At 37.0% G+C, this 17,278-nt stretch overlaps 1 protein-coding gene, 1 long non-coding RNA gene and 1 other non-coding gene across 3 annotated transcripts in view; 2 read left to right on the forward strand and 1 right to left on the reverse strand.

The window, feature by feature from the left end:
* The window catches only part of LOC144228399 (uncharacterized), a 46,987-nt gene that overhangs the window by 26,629 nt on the left and 3,080 nt on the right, over positions 1-17,278 (reverse strand). The gene's annotated exons all lie outside the window — the stretch shown is intronic.
* The window catches only part of CYYR1 (cysteine and tyrosine rich 1), a 107,557-nt gene that overhangs the window by 19,727 nt on the left and 70,552 nt on the right, over positions 1-17,278 (forward strand). The window lies entirely within an intron of this gene.
* On the forward strand, positions 1,775-1,878 carry LOC144228410 (U6 spliceosomal RNA). The gene has a single exon (XR_013334187.1). It is a non-coding gene; the product is annotated as a U6 spliceosomal RNA (small nuclear RNA).

Raw genomic sequence — 17,278 nt, forward strand, 5'->3', positions numbered from 1 at the left:
ACAGCACCCTCAGCCTTGAATGAAATAAATGACCTTTTTAATCAAATGTGATTACCATCTAATAACTGCAAAATCTGCTAATTAAGTACGGTGTTCTACTGCATAGCAATTGCCAAAAGCATAATATGGCCCAGAAAGTCATGTGCATAAAATGGACAAACCCTCCATGTTGCCCTAGGCTGACTTATGAATCAGAAAAGCCAACTCACAAATGGGGTAAGGAAGTTTAAGTAAAAATATATAAACCCAATTTATTCAAAAATCACACATGTAATAGCAAATATTGGGGAAAGGGGCAATGATTTGTTTTGCTAAATGATTTGTTTTAGAGTTCCAGTTAATTCCCCTTTCAAAATTTATTTTATTCACAAGTTTTCAGAAATGTATATTGTACCTAAGGCTGGTTCATCTCCATTGATGATATGTCAGTAATTAATACACAAAACCGTGTTCTAACTGCTGACCATTTAGGGGCACCTGGGGGCTCAGTCAGTTGAGCATCCTACTTCGGCTCAGCTGATGATCTCACGGTTCGTGGGTTCGAGCCCCACATTAGGCTCTGTGTTCACAGCTAACTCAGAGCCTGGAGGCTGCTTTGGATTCTGTGTGTGTCTCTCTCTGCCCCTCCCCTGCTTATGCTTTCTCTCTCTCTGTCAAAAATAAACATTAACTGCTGACCATTTCAACAGAGTGCGCATGGCACTCTATAGATTTGAGTGTGCCTTTGCATGTAAAAGATTAGAAATGCCCTGATTAGGCTTTTTAAAAAATGTCTTAATCAGCAGTTCTCTCAATGTAAGTTAGTGCTTAAAGGACAAAAATTAAAAAGGTGATAACTTGCCTCTGTTGATATTGTACAACCTACATTTGCCACATCGCCAGATTGAAAATATTTTCAGAGGTAGCTAATAAGTGCAGACGGCTGAATACAAAGTCATTGATCACGGCAAGGATCAGCTGAGGTCTGTCAGCTCTGAAATGAACTCCCGTTTACTCAGTGTGTTGGCTTCACGCAGCCAGCGTCTTGCACGTGCTATATATTTTGCTGAGTGTTTGTGGTAAAATCGTTTTTGTCTCATTACCTTTCATTGCATGGATCAGCTCCAGTTCTGGGGGAGATGGAGAAAGTATGCTCCACTCTCTGCCCCCCACTGAATGCAGCTCTAGAATCTGGGCGAGATGCATGAAGAGCTATTTCAGGTATATGGAGAGTAAACAGTATCAAACAGATTGGGGAACAAGACCAAAATTCAAAGTACTGCCTAACTAGCCATGAGTTTACCAGGGTCTCCCCCCCACCATTTACTCCACTCTGGACTAAACCTAGCCCAAAATACCTAAGTAGCTTACAAGGACAGATAGAGATCTCTCCAGCCAAGAAAGCAAGGGCTCTGCATGCTGAAAGACAGTGGGGAAAATACCCCAAGGATTTTTCTCTTCTGCTTTCTCTCTGCTTCTCTTCTCTGCTCTCTGATGTTGCTCCCAAGTGACCCGTAGGTGGCTGCAGCAGGGGTGGGCTAATAGCAGCCACGGGACCCGGCAGGAGCCTAACATTCTGAGGATGGGGAATCTTCCTTTCTGATTAGAGGGATGGGATACCAGGAAGATGCAGTGAATCCCCACTGCTTTACCTCTGTCTTTGTCCTCCCCAGGGTCTACCGTGGCTATGGGCCCATTTGTAGAAGTGCACAAAGAACAAAGTAAATAAAGCCCATTTTCTGACCAGAGAACTCCAAGCATTGCCCCAGGGAACCAGAAAGTACCAGTGAGATCTGTGGGCTCGCTTTGGCTGCACATATATTAAAATTGGAACTATACAAAGATTAGCAAGGCCTTGCGTAGGATGGCACGCAAATTTGTGAAGCATTCCATATATACATATATATATTAATATATATATTATATATATTAATGCATGGATCCAACTCTAAACAGTATACACAGAGCTTGAGAGCTGAATACAGGCTAGGCAGCTATTCCGTTTCCAGATTGGCAGGTGGGGGTGGGGGTGGTGGTGCATGTGGCTCAGATCCAAACCTGACTGCAAAGACTCTGGGAATGCAACTTACGTTAAAAACCACAACCAGCGGTCTGACTGAGGTTTGTGGTTTAAATTGAACCTGGTTGGCCTGCTGAAACAAAAATCTGAGAATTCTCCATGCACTTAAACCACACCCAAAACCACATAACATAATTCTCAAAGTTCAGGATACAATGCAAAAGCACCCAGCATACAAAAACCAAGGAGTCTTAACTCGAAAGATAAACAGAATCGTTAAGCACCAGGGATGTTGGAATTACCTGACAGCTTCTAAAGCAGCTGTTATGAAAATGACCCAAAAAGTAAGGGCAAACACTACTTGAAATTCACAAGAAGACTGAAACAGAAAAAAAAGAGGGAATTAGAAAATATGAAGAACCAAATGGTAATTTCAGAACAAAAAAATCCAGTAGCTAAGGTTTAAAAAATTCACTGGATGGGCTCAGTAGCAGAATAAAGAATGTGTGGACTTGGGGACAGAACAGTAAAAATTCATCTGAACAACAGAGAGAAAAAATATTAGAAGGAGGAGGAGGAGGAAAAGGAGGAGGAGGTGGAGAAGAAGATGGAGGAGGAAATAACAGAGTCTCAAGGAAAAGTCTAGCATTGATATCACAGAGTCCACGAAAAGATGACTAGGATGCTTAAAACTTTCCAAGTTCGGTAAAAGAAACTACATCCTGAAGAAATTCAGTGTACTCCCAAGAGGATAAACTTAAAGAAATCCATACCAGACACAACCTAATCAAACTACTGAGCACTAAAGAAAATAAAATCTTGAAAGCAGCTAAAAAAAGAAGAAGAAGAAGACGAACACGAAGACGAAGACAAAGACGAAGACGAAGAAGAAAGCAACAAATGACCTCGAGAGGAGCTATGATTTGAACAAGTCCACATTTGTCATCAGAAACCACGGAGGACAGAGAGGTGGGTTGTTTATGTGATGAAAGAACAGAATGATGAGTCCACACTTCTATAACTAGCAAAAATATCCTTCAGGAATAAAAGTGAAATAAAGATGTTTTCAAATCTTTTAAAGTCTATTTATTTATTTTAAGAGAGAGAGAGAGAGAGAAAAGCAGGGACAGAGGGAGACGAAGAATCTGAAGCAGGCTCCAGACTCAGAGCCCAATGTGGGGCTCAAATCCATGAACCGTGAGATCATGACCTGAGCTGAAGTTCAACACTTAACCGACTGAGCCACCCAGGTGCTCCAAGACATTTTCAGATTTAGAAAAACTAAGAAAATATTTAGCAAGCAGACCTGACGCAAAAGGATTGCTAAGGGAAGTTCTTCAGAAAGAAGGCAAATGATGCCAGAAGGAAACTTGCAATATCAGAAAGGAGAGTTTAAAATTGGCATATATTTGGGTAAATATCATAGTGTAATTTTCTCCTTTTGAATTCTTTAAAATATGTTAGACTGTTGGATGTAGAAACATATGAATTGTAAGTTAGTGTTTTCAGTGGAGGGAGATGCTATACATAACACAACCATACCATAAAGCAGAGAGATTAAGCAATCTATAAGACAGTGAGGTTCTACATTCCAACTAAAGTATAAAAGTGATTCTCAGTAATGATGAAAAGTATATGTTCTATAATCTTGAGAGCACCCACTAATAAAAAAAATTTTAATGAAAAATAAACACCAAAAAAAAAAAAAAACCCAAGCCAATAGCGTAATATAGTCAAAAGAAGGCAGAATAAAGGGGAATTGGAATGAAAAACAAAGAAAACAATCAGATCATAAAAAATAAATGATAAACCAGATGTATCAGCAATTACATTAGTGGTCAAAACACATCAACTAAAGGACAGAGAATGGATTTTTTTTTAACTGACAGAAATTTATCCTGTCTGCACGATACTTCAACTACAATGATAGAGATGGGTTAAAAGAATGGGAGGAGGGGAAAATGGGGAGATGTTGGTCAAGTGGTACAAAGTTTCATTTATACAAGATGAATCAAGTCCTGGAAATCTACTCTGTAACAATGTGACTAGAGTTAGCAATATTCTATTGGGTAATTGAAATTTGCTAAAGGCGTAGATCTTACATTTTTCTCAACACACACACGAAAGAAAAAGGTAACCCAAACAGATTATGTTGAGTACCTTGTCATGATTATTTTACAATATATGAAAATATTGAATAATCAAGTTGTATACCTTAAATATAAACAATTTTTAAATTAATTATATCTTAAGAAGGCTGGGGAAGGGAGACTGAGTTATCAAGCCATGAAAAGAAAAAAAAAAAGTAAAAGGATAGAATAAATATATATCATGCAAACATTAACCAAAAGAAAGCTAGTGTGGCTACATTAGTATAAGATACAGTAAAGTCCAGAGCAGAAAGTACTACCAGAGATAAAAAGTGATATTACATAATGAGAAAAAGGTCAATCAGTCAAGAAGACCTAACAATCAAAAAGGTAAATTCAAACTGTTAATGTTTGGTTTCTATAAACAGCAAAAAACCTAATTTTTTGTTGTTGAAGCACATCTTAGGAGAGAACAATATGTGTCTCTTGACTGATAGGGTTAGATGAAATTATTTGCATTTTCCCTTTGTTTTTCTTTTTTAATTATGAGTCATGTCAGTGAGTTGCAGATAATACCATGGAAACTTAGATTTACTGTATTCTAGTTCTAAACCAGTCTAAAAGTTGGCAATTCCTGGGGCTCCTGGGTGGCTCAGTCGGTTAGGCATCCATCTTTGGCTTAGGTCATGATCTCATGGTCTGTGAGTTCAAGCCTGGAGTCAGGCCCTGTGCTGACAGCTGGGAGCCTGGAGCCTGCTTCGCATTCTGTATCTCCCTCTCTCTCTGCCCCTTCCCCATTCACTCTCTGTCTCAAAGATAAATAAACATTAAAAAAAATTAAACTTGGCAATTTCTGACATTTTTATATGTAAACACCTCAACTAGGAAATGAGATATTTAAGGAGGTGGCCAACACATACAGTGTACCAAAAACCCATTGCAGTGATGGTAGAGATATTAATTTAATGGTACCAGATGCAGAGACACCTGGGTAGCTCAGTCCCTTAATGTTTGACTTCAGCTTAGGTCATGATCTCGTGGTTCATGAGTTCAAGCCCTACATTGGTCTCTGTGCTGACAGCTCAGAGCCTAGAAGCTGCTTTGGATTCTGTGTCTCCCTCTCTATCTCTGCACCTCCCCCGCCTGTGCTCTGTGTGTGTGTGTGTGTGTGTGTGTGTGTGTGTGTCTCTTTCTCAAAAATAAATAAACATTAAAAGAAAAAAAATCAACGCACCAGATAGAGCATGTGCCCTGTAGGTGATGTGGAAGAAGATAAAGACACAGGCAACAGAAAAAGAAGAGTATCAATAATTAAATTTTGTGGTAAAAGTGACTACAGTAATTAATTTCAACTTAAGCTTACTAAGAGAAATATATTACTTCATGAAATGTAGAAGAGAATTTTGGAAGGGAAAAGAATAGAATATTAAAACCAAGAATCTGTTCAGTGGCAGGCTGTCCCAACTATGTTCATACATTTACAAAAATTCATTAAACTGTTTAAAAGAATGATCTTGGCTTTTGTCTTCTAATCTAAATATTTATGAGAAAGGAGAGCTCACCAAGAACTGCAAGACCTAAAAATTCATTCCTTTCCTGGTGCAGGAAGAAAGTAGTTCATGAGGGAAAAGAGCTTATCCTGAAATGATTTATCCAAAGCCAGTAAAATCTGTTCTGCTTTTCAGATTATTCTATTAGGAAGAGTAACCCCCAAGTGTTTCAATTAATCGATGGTATGATTTAAAGATCTGCACAACTTTGTAGAGTTTTTTCCCCTGTATTGCATCATTTATTTCAAATAAAGCTTTTAAGCCTATATTAGCATACAAGAAACAAAAACATATTTATCCATTTCTTAAATCACATCCAAGCTTTTAAATGTCTTACAGTTGTAAATATCAGACATTAATTATGTCTGTTCATAGGCAAGTAGAGATTTCACAGCGTTTACATTAGTTTACTTATTTATTTTTTAACTTTTTAATGTTTCTTTGTTTTTGAGAGACAGAGACAGAGCATGACCAGGGGTTGGAACAGAGAGAGAGACACACACACACATGCAGACTCTGAAGCAGGCTCCAGGCTCTGAGCTGTCTGCACAGAGCCTGATGCGGGGCTCGAACCCACGAATCGTGAGATCATGACCTGAGCTGAAGTCAGACCCTTAACTGACTGAGCCACCCAGGAGCCCCTACAGTAGTTTAGAGGTTCCTAAACTTCAGTATGCATGAGAATACCTGAGAGTGCTTATTAAAACTATATTTTCCCAGGAAATTTGGGTTCAGTAGTCCAAAGTGGGAGCTAGAAACCTTTATTTTTATTAACCAAGAAATAGCCCTTGAGCTAGACTAACTGGTCTAAATTAACTATACCAAAATACATTTGATGTTGGACTCCTATTATCTTGTTTAGTTATCAAATTAAGAAATATAATCAAATTGTCATATAATGAACCATAACTTCTTTACCTAAATATACACTTAATAAAGATATTTCAAATAACTATGGTAAGTATTTTCAGGAGCATTTTCATTGAAAATAAAAGACTATATGGATTTATTTACACTTGAGTGAAGTAATTGAATAGAAAGGGGTGACCGATGAGTTCTTGGTAAGCCCACAGCAGTCACACTTACAAAGTTTTTACCACTACCAACAGTAGGGTTGTAAAATGGTGATAATATTAGAATCTGTCCCATGGGTGGTTACAAAGAATAAATTAGTATTAACTTATAGGCCACTTAGAACAAGAGTTAGTGCTCTATAATTTTTGGCTACCATCTGTTCTCCATTATTATCAGTTATCTGATATACATTGGGCAAAGCAGGTAATGGTATTAGTATAACAGGGAAACTGTGTGGGTTCAAACGTTTTTCCTCGGTAAAGAGAAATCAAAAAAGTGGAAATGTAAATACAGCCCTCACTGGGAAAGGATAAATCCCTTAGTGTAGATGCTGCACGTGGTGGACCCTTTCTTGCTCTATTTTAAGAAAAGTAAAAATGAGTCTTTGCACCTGGGGCTCCCTAACCAGAAAAATATACCCTCAGCCTTCCTCAGCTCTTGACTTTTGGCAGCTCCCGCTTCCCTCTGCATTGCTCAGTGCTGGGAAGCTGGCTTTTCCACCCAATTGTTTTTGTGGCTTTTTAATATCCTCTGAGGCGGCCTCCTGCCACAGTGAGCTTCCTCCCTGAGCTGGGCAAGTTATTTCCTGAGCAGCCATTATTGCTGCTGGAATACTCACTCCGAGCTCAGTAGCATCTATGGTGGCCCTAATGAAGCTTTCTTTTTATTGCATGGGCCCCTTCACTGCCTCTAAGTGGGTGCATTTTTGTAGCACTTGCAAAGTAGGATATTTTGACTGTTTTAAGACCACAATCTTTACACTTCAATTACTTCCCCCTCAGGGGCTTTGGAATGCCTGCACCACTTTAGGGACCAGCTGGGGGGTAAGTGGAATTGTAGGATGTATTTTGTCTAAGTTTAGTATATATTTATATGGTTTATAGTCACTTCTATATATAATTGTTATTGTTAGCCATTTCTATATAGGAATGCCTCCCCCCAAATGATCAAACAGCCCCATCCATCGTGTTAGAGGGAAGATGGCATTATCTTTCTCTTCTCTGTCTTGGAAAAGATACTGCAAAGTTATTGTCACATGAAGAGGAGCTCAAAGAATCTGCAGCCACCAAATGTAGTAAAACATATAGGAATTTATCCTGCTGAAGAATTGTGTTAGGCAGTTAATCAAATGTATCTTCTTTAAAAAGGGTCCTCAAAATTTTACAAGCTTCAGACTCCAGGAAACATGGATCTACCACTGGTTTTTGATTAACTGATTTGTTTGTACTCTATAGTCCTGTTATTTTTAATTTTTAACTCATGATATTCTATAACTTTTCATTCCCCAGGAATACATGTATCATGTTATAGCAGAAACATCAGTTGCTGTTATATTATTGTTATTATTATTCATTATTATTATCAATGCAATTATTGGACTTTGGGATGAGGGGAGGATGATATATTGAACCAAACCTGTTTAATAATAGGATGTGATTTCTTAAAGTCAGTTTCTATTTTATGTTTTATTTTAAAAATTTTATACTGTATTATAAGCGTCTGACTTTGGCTCAGGTCATGATCTCATCGTTCATGAGTTCTAGCCCCACATCAGACTCTGTGCTGACAGCCTAAAGCCGGGAGCCTACTTCAGATTCTGTGTCCCTCTCTCTCTGCCCCTCCCCACTCACACTCTGTCTCTCTCTCTCTCTAAAAATAAAATAAACATTTAAAACAAGACTAAGCAGATCATGGCTTTCTTGATATATTTACTGAAATTGCATTTTGTTTTAATAGTTACAATTTCTTCTTGCTTTATTTTGTTTTAGAAATCTCTAATATCTAAAGGTAGCAAGGTCCATCCCATGTCCATCTAAGAAAACACCTAATATCTGCACTGTTTTAGATTAAAGTACCTATTTAAGCTATCATTATTATAAAGTCAATAAGGTGAACCATGTTTAACTTCGTTAGGAGTACCGAGTTAACCAAAAGGTCAGAACTTGACCATGGAACTGTTTGCATCTGCTATCACTCACTAACTTTGCTATTTGGGAATTAAGCTTCCAGTTGCTTCTTAGGATCTTTCAATAAATAAATATATTTATTTTTATAAATATATAAATACTTATTTCAATCAATCAATCAATCAGTCAATAAGCAAGCCTAACTTGAGAGCAATGTAGGTGGGCTCTGAGGATGTGACATTTGAGCAGAGAAATAAAACCAAATGAGGAAGTCAGCTATTTTACAGAATACCATTTTGCCAGGTGGAAAGTAGATCTGGAGACCCTAAAACATGTGATAAATGAGAAAACAGATGTTTAAACGTAAAATATTTTGAAATAATACAAATATCTTGTATTTGTAATAAAATATATAATTTTAGTATAGAATTATTTTCCAACACAGACCAAAATTTATAGTACAGAAATGTTGTATTAATGTTTTCTGGAACATGTAACCTGTTCTGAAATGGTTCTGCCATTTAGCTGAATTATTCTTTTCATATCATTTTACACTCAAATTATAANCATGTGCAGGGGAGAGTCACTGAGAGAGGGAGATACAGAATCTGGAGCAGGCTCCAGGCTCTGAGCTGGCTGTCAGCACAGAGCCCGACGTGGGGCTCAAACCCATGAACCCTGAGATCATGACCTGAGCTGAAGTCAGACGCTTAACCGACTGAGCCACCCAGGCGCCCCAAAATTATAATTTATTTTATTTTCTAAATATTAAACTCATCTCTCTATAATAGTAAAAATATATAAATAGGTGCTATGTTTTAATTACAGAGTTAATCTTTTAAAACCATTTAAATGTTAACAACTTTAATAAAATCATCTTTCCTTCTGTTGCTGCCATTAATCAATGTATCCTAAGCATCATCAGTGTATGTTGCAATCTGTACCCCTCAAACGTGTCACCAGAGATGGACCCTGGCTACAATGAGCTTATAAATTTAGTTGCGTAGGCCAGACAAGATTTATAAACATTGCATTCTTATGATAAACATTCAGCTAATAAATCCTAAATAAGTTTTGATTTATAAATCCTTTCATTGCCCTTGAGATTCAAGGGACTGATTTATGAGTCAGTATGCTAAAATCTATAATTTGATCAGGCATAAATCTTATTCTGTGACTTCTGTTTTAGCCTGTAATTCATAAATCGTGGTCGGTGTAGGTTTCAGTTTTCTCAGTGTTCTGAATTTACCAGTGGTTCTCATAACTACAAATTTTAGGGTGTTAATGGTTAAAAGTGATAATTTGCACATAACTTAGTTAAACAAATACAGCAGCTGAATAGAACTTGCTGTATCCTAGGGAGTGAGTTTATAGAAATGAGCTCTAAACTCAATGATGATTTTAAAATATTGTAGCTGGAAGAGCACTAAAATATTTTAATTAAAATCATTGTTGACTGTACCTGCCAAGTTAGGACTGGTGTGCAAGGCCTCTAATTGTCTTCAACTATCCAATCTCTTTTTCTATAGTAATGTAATTTTCATAGAGCCAATATCTGTCCCAGATAAACACTACATTTCCCAGTCTTCCTTGCAGCTGTGTGTGACCATGTGACTAACTTACAGCCAATGATATATAGGCAGAAGGAATAAGTATAATTTCAGTAATTTCAGTACATACACTCTGGCTGGAATTCAAAAGTGGTTCAGATCCTAGTGGGGAAGGGAAAGAGTGCAGGCTCCCATATGGTGTTATCTTTTGTTGTCTGGTACACTTATTCCATGACAGATAGATGAGGGAGAAAACAATTTCTAGTATTCTAAGACATTAATTTAAATCTCTATTATAGCACACATTTAGTAAGTATAAAATTTTATATATTTATTAAATGTGTTTATTTTTATATTTTTATATATTATATATTTTTATATTATATATTTTATTTAAAATGTATTTTTATTATACATTTTATTTACCAGGAACTCTGCTAATCACTGTGGTAGTACAGGGAAACATGATTCAGTCCTTGCCTTTGTTAAGTTTATTCCTAAATAGTAACTTGTTTCTTAACACTTGAATATACAGAATTGTTTTGAAATTTGTTTTCTGTTTGCTGGCAGAATATAAAAATATAATTAGTGTTTGTATATAAATCCTGTATACGACCTTACTAAATTCACCTAGTAAATCTAGTAATTACTTTGTACAGTAGTTCGGATTTTCTATGTAAAAAATTATTTGCAGACAGAGTTATACTTCTTCTTTGATGATGTGTATGCTTTTTTTGCCTTACTTCACTGCCCTAGAGGTATCGAATTGAAGTTATTACATCCTTGCCTTGCTCTAGAACTTAGGAAGAAGCAACATCCATTTAGTATGACAACTGAATTTTTTTTATTGATCTTCTTTGTCAGGTTGAGGAAATTCTCTTCTGTTCCTCATGATTGTGGGTTAAGTTTCATCAAATACTTTTGTGCCTCTACTGAAATGATTGTATGTTTAGCTTTCTTATAATATGAATTATATTGATTTTCAAATTTTAAGCCACCCTTACATTCCTGGAAGAATCCCTACTTAATCATGTTGGTTTTTTTTTTAATCTTTTTATGTTTCTGACTTTAATTTGGTAAAGATTTTGTTAGTTATGGACTTTTGCGTCTATGCTCATGAGACAAATTGGTCTGTAATTTCTTTTGTGCTCAGAGTTATACTAAACTCATAAAACAGCTGAGGATGTGTTCTTTCCATCTCTATTTGCTGACAGAATTTTGTGAGATTGATTTATTTCTTCTTTAGAAGCTGGATAGAATTCATGAGTGAAGCCCTCTGCGTCTCAAGTTTTACTTTGGGGAATATTGTTAATAATGATTTTAATTTTAATTTTTAATATTTATGAGATTATTTAAATTTTCTATTTCCACTTAAATATTTTAAAAAATTTATTTCACCTAAGTCTTCAAATTTCATTTTATTAAGTTCATAATATTCCCTTATTATCCTTTACCATCTGTAGGATTTTCAGTGATAAACCTTCTTTTATTGTAAGTATTGCTAATGTGTATTCTTGTTCTCTTTCTTTTTTAAATCAGTCTATCTTATCCAGGAGTTTTTCAATTTTACTGATATTTTCAAAGAAAAAATTTGTTTTGAAGAAGGGTTTGCAAGGGTGACTTTCAACAAATATTTTTTATCAGCCACATCTGCCAGGTCCTGGGATCCACACAGTCCCTGCCCTCGTGGGTTTAAATCCTGGTGGGAGCCCTGTGGAAAGGCTTGGGGTGGGGACCTCAGGCAATGGAGGGTACAAAGGGCAGTTTCCTTTTTTTGGAAATAGTGGTCCACGGCCATGAAGAACAGTGGCCTGGCTCTCAGACATGGCTTCTCGGCTAAAGAGGACATAAGTCCCCTTGCCCAGAATCCATGTAGCCCTCCATTCCTCTGTTTTTGCCTTTGAACTTTGTTAATGTTCTCTCTTGTTTTCACACTTACTAATTTCTAATCTTAGTTATTTTCCTCCTATTTATTTTATGTTTGCACTGTTCTTCTTTTTTCTTAGCTTCTAAAATTGGAAACTTAGATCACTGATGTTATAACTTACTTCTTTTCTACTACAGCCATTTAAAGATATTAGTTTCCCTCTAAGCATTGTATAGTTACATCCCACAAATGTTATGATGAACTTTCATAATCATTGGCATGAAAGTCTATGCTAATTTCCTTTATGACCTCTTTTTCTGACTCATCAGTTACTTGGAAGTATGTTTCTTGAATTCCAGATAGTTGCAAGTTTTCTTAATATCATTTTATTATTGAGTTCTAATTTAGTTCTGTTTTTTCTGTTTTGGTTGGAGAACATACTCTGGATATTTCAAATTTTTAACTTCCTTAAGATTTGTGTCTGACCCAACATGTGGCCTGTTTTGGTGAATGGTCCATGTGCACTCGAAAAGAAGCTGTATACTATACTTCTTAGGCATAGTGTTCTGTAAATGTCAATAACTCGGGGTGGTTGACAGTGTGGTTCAGGTGATCTGTATCCTTTCTGACTTCTTATATAGTTCTATTAATTGCTGAGAAGAGTTGTTAAAATTCCAACCAAATTGTGAATTTGTCTATTCCCCCCCTTTTTAAAAATTTTTTTAAAAATGCTTTATTTATTTCTGAGAGAGAGAGACAGCATGAGCAGGGGAGGGTCAGAGAGAGAAGGAGATACAGAATCAGAAGGAGGCTCTAGGCTCTGAGCTAGCCATCAGCCCAGAACCCAATGTGGGGCTCGAACCCATGAATCATGTGATCATGACCTGAGCTGAAGTTGGATGCTTAGCTGACTGAGCCACCCAGGCGCCCCATATTCCCCCCTTTAAATCTACCAATTTTTGCCTTAGGGATTTTGAAACTTTTCATTTCTAAATATAAATGCATTTCTGAATATGAAGTCTTCTGTTGAATTTTTATTTTAGCATTATGAAAATGTTTATGTATTTATATATTTTCTTCCCTGTCTTTAAGTGAACCTTTTTTTCAAGTTTATTTATTTATTTTTGAGAGAGAGAAAGAATCCCAAGCAGGTTTCCCACTGTCAGTGAGTAGCCCAATGCGAGGCTTGAACTCACTAACCTTGAGATCATGACCTGAGCCAAAATCAAGAGTTGGACGCCTAACTGACTGAGCCACCCAGGTGCCCCTTTAAGCGTGTCTTTGAATTCAGAGTACATCTAACTGAATTTTTATATTTAAAGTAGCTTCCAGGTAGACAGCATATAGTGCATACCTTTTAATCAACCAATTCTGACAAGTCCTGCCTTTTCACTGGAGTATTTAATTTGCAATTAACTGTTGACACGGCTGGATTAGGTCTATGCGGTTACCATTTGTTTTCCCTTTGTCTCATTTGTTTTGTGTTCCGCTGTCCCTCCTCTCCTATCATTCTGAGTCCGTTGACATTGCTTTTACAATTTCATTTAATTATTAAGTGGCTTTTTTGCTTACCTCTTTATATTATTATTTTAGTGGTGCTCTCCAGAGTACAATAAACAGCCTTAATTTTTCAGTTGAAAGTTAATAATATAAATTGTAATAACCTGGCAATCTTTTTGGGTTTTTTAGTGCAATCTTATAGGGTTTTTTTTACACCTTGCAATTGATGATACAGTTTTCATGTTTATTACACAATAAATACATAAATACATGCTAGTATTTTCACCTTAAATGGTCATAAATATTTTTAAATTAAGATCTGAATTTTTATTTGGAATCATTTCCCTTGGGTTTAAGGAACTTAGCTTTTCTTGAACAGAAAGTCTGCTGGAGAATTACCTTTGTTTTTGTTCCTCTGAAAATGCTTTTATTTCACCTTTATTCCTGAAAATTGTTTCGGCTCCATGGAGAATGCTGGGTTGACAATTCATTGTTTCCATTTGACACTTTAAAGATGTCATTCGACTATGATTTGGCCTCCAGTGTTTCTGCTGAGAAGTCACTGGTAACTTGTATTTTTTCCTGTATATGTAATATGCCCCTTTTTCAAACTCTGGAAACTTAAGATTTTCTTTATTTTTTGTTTTCATTAGTTTAATAACTATCAACTTTGCAACTTTTGTGTGTGTTTGTTTGCTTGCTTTTTTCTTTTTATACCACGTAGAGTTTTCTGCAGTTTTTGACTCTATAAAATTTTGGAAACTTTTGTCCATTCTTTCTTCAAATGTTGGGTTACCCAGTTCTGTCTCTCACTTTCTTCTAAAACTCCATATGTATTTGCTCTTTGATATAGTGCACTAATCACTGAGCCTCTGGGAGTTTTTCCTATCTTTTTTTTTTTCTTCTTGTTCTCCACATTATATAATTTCAATGGAGTGATCTTCAATCATGGATTCTTTTATTTCCAGCATAGTTGTTTAGCCTATCCAATGACATTTTTGTCTCAGACACTGTAGTTTTCACTTCTAGAATTTCCATTTGATTCTTTTCTTACAGTTACTGGCTCTCTGTTGAGATATCCTGTTTATCCACTCCTTACAAACATAGTTTTCTTTGATATCCTTGAGCATACTTATAATAGCTAAATTAAAATTTTTGTGCTCTCATGCTGGTGTGTGGATCATCTCAGGAGCAATTGCCTTTCTTCTTGATTATGTATCTAGTAATTTGAGATGTATCCTGGACGTTGTGAAAAATACATGATAGAGATTGAATTCTGGTATTTCCCTGAGTATTCATTTGTTTGCTTTTTTGTTTCATCAGGCTGTTAATATGACAGGACTCGAGTCCCAATGTTTGTCACCTCTGCAGTGGGTAGCTGCTAAAATCTCTCTGTTCAATTCTTTCAGCCTTAAGACTGCTCACAGTTTATGCATGCATAGTTCAGATGCTGTCCTGATTTTTTCCCTGGAATTTATGCGTACAGTTTGATATTCCCCGTCCCCCTTTCCCCAGAGTTTCTCCTTGATTTCCACCTCATTTTCTGTCTGCTTTTGACAGTCCTAAATTTTGACCTCTAATCCTTAAGAAAAAAAAAGGTACACTGCAAAGATTTCTATCCAAGAGTTAGTGGATCTGTTTAATCTTAAGGGTGCATGCTCTTTAGCAAAAATCCTGATCAACTGGACGCTCACCAGTTTCTACTTTCTTCTTCCCAGTTTTGACTCTCTTCCTGCTTTTCATTTCTCTCTAGTGACTTTGGGGAGATGTGTTTTATATTGACCAACAACTCAGTTGTTACCTGTGCTAGGCTTGTACTCATAAGACCATCTCCACTTTTACCAGAGTAGCAGAAGAAAAAACTGCCACCCTGGTTGTTGACTGTGAGAAACTCAGTCTAGTGTCCTAAGCAGAGAACTCAAAGCAGTTAGGGAGAGTCTGAGAAAAGTTCTTTTAAGAAATGATTTCCTTAAAACACAAAATAGATGTCTTTCTTCAAGTGGCATTGCATATCAACCTTGTTGTCTCACTTACTTTTATATTAAATCAGAGAGAAGGAGATATGCCATATGAACAGGAAAAAAGATGTGAATCCCAGACACAATAAAATGCTACTTATGAATTTATGAATGCATCAAAGCACTGGTGAAACAGCAGAGGCTGAATGCAAATGTCTATCTCAACTTCCTCCTGAAGCCTGACAAAGCAATGACAGTAAAGGAATTAAGAGAAAAAAAAATCACAAGGACAAAAAGAAGACAGCAGACAACAAAAGTAACATTTTGAAATCGGGGAAATAGCTTAACCACTGGTGACTGCTTCAGACTGGAGAATGCAGTGATCTGAGTCTGTTGAGGCAGCGAGCCACAAAGCCAGGCGTTTTCACACAAAACTAGGAAAATCCTCAGACTGGAGACAACTGGTGCTTGGAAGGCAGACGTTCAAAAAACTGGACTGAAAACTGGAGTGTGAACTGAACTTTAAAAAAAAAGGATTTATTTATTTTTGAGACAGAGAGCGCAGGCAGGGAAGGGACAGGGGGCGGGGGCTGGGGGGGGGGATATGTACAGAAGATCTGAAGCAGGCTCTGCACTGACAGCAGCAAGCCTGAGGCAGGGTTTGAACTCACAAACCGTGAGATCATGACCTGAGCCGATATCGGATGCTCAACCGACTGAGCCACCCAGGTGTCCCTGTACTGAACATCTTTATTTTTATTTTTTTACTTTTTTAAAAAAATGTTTTATTTATTTCTAGGAGAGAGAGAGAGAGAGAGAGACAGCGTGAGCAGGGGAGGGTCAGAGAGAGAGGGAGAAACAGACTCTGAAACAGGCTCCAGGCTCTGAGCTGGCAGTCAGCACAGAGTCCGACGCGGGGCTCGAACCCACGAACCGCGAGATCATGACCCAAGCGAAAGTCGGACGCTCAACCGACTAAGCCACCCAGGCGCCCCTGTACTGAACATCTTTAAAAGAGAAGTTAGACTTCCCATCTTCCCTCTCCACCTTGGGTCCATCAAGAGAAAACTTGGAGTCTGTTTTTGGAGAGATTTTATTAGATAGCCTCTGGATTTGGAAACAATAGGAATAGTTGAGGTTGGAGGGTGAGTTTCTATGCTGAAATCAGAGGGATTATGGGAAAGTCTTCCCACTGAAGAGAGATTTGTTCCCTGCCTGGCTCTGGAAAGGCCAGCAGCCAGGCCTACATACTTGAGGTTGGAGCTTGGTGAACTGCCTTCTGGAAGAAAGTCTATACACTCAAAAGTATAGACCTATAGGTCTATACAAAAGTATAGACCACAGGGTCTAAGAGAACAATAATTCATTTTTGTTTCCACTAACCTGAAAACTAGCATCTCTGTCATTTTTCAATGTAGGTAACAAACCATTGTAATATTAACAGTCCCTGTCACTCTGTCACGAGTAGGAGTCATGGTAATTTTTTTTTAAATCACATTACTCATTGCTTATATCTTGAAATAGTATTTGCATTCATCATTACTTCAACAGTTATTAGATCAAACTCAAAACTTATTATGTGATGCATTAATAAAAAGCACATATTATTGTATCACAAATTTATTTTTAAAACTTTGCTATAATTGGCTCCATGCATTTAAATACATTCTGAAGTAGGGTCTGCAAGCTTCAGCAGACTGCCGTGGCACAAAATAAGTTAAGAACCTCTAAAATGCAGAATCAGGCATTTGGCTATCTCCCCCAACCAAACAAATGATCTCAT

This window comes from Crocuta crocuta, unplaced genomic scaffold, assembly GCF_008692635.1.
Source record: "Crocuta crocuta isolate KB4526 unplaced genomic scaffold, BGI_CrCroc_1.0 scaffold369, whole genome shotgun sequence".
NCBI classification, from domain to species: Eukaryota; Metazoa; Chordata; class Mammalia; order Carnivora; family Hyaenidae; genus Crocuta; species Crocuta crocuta.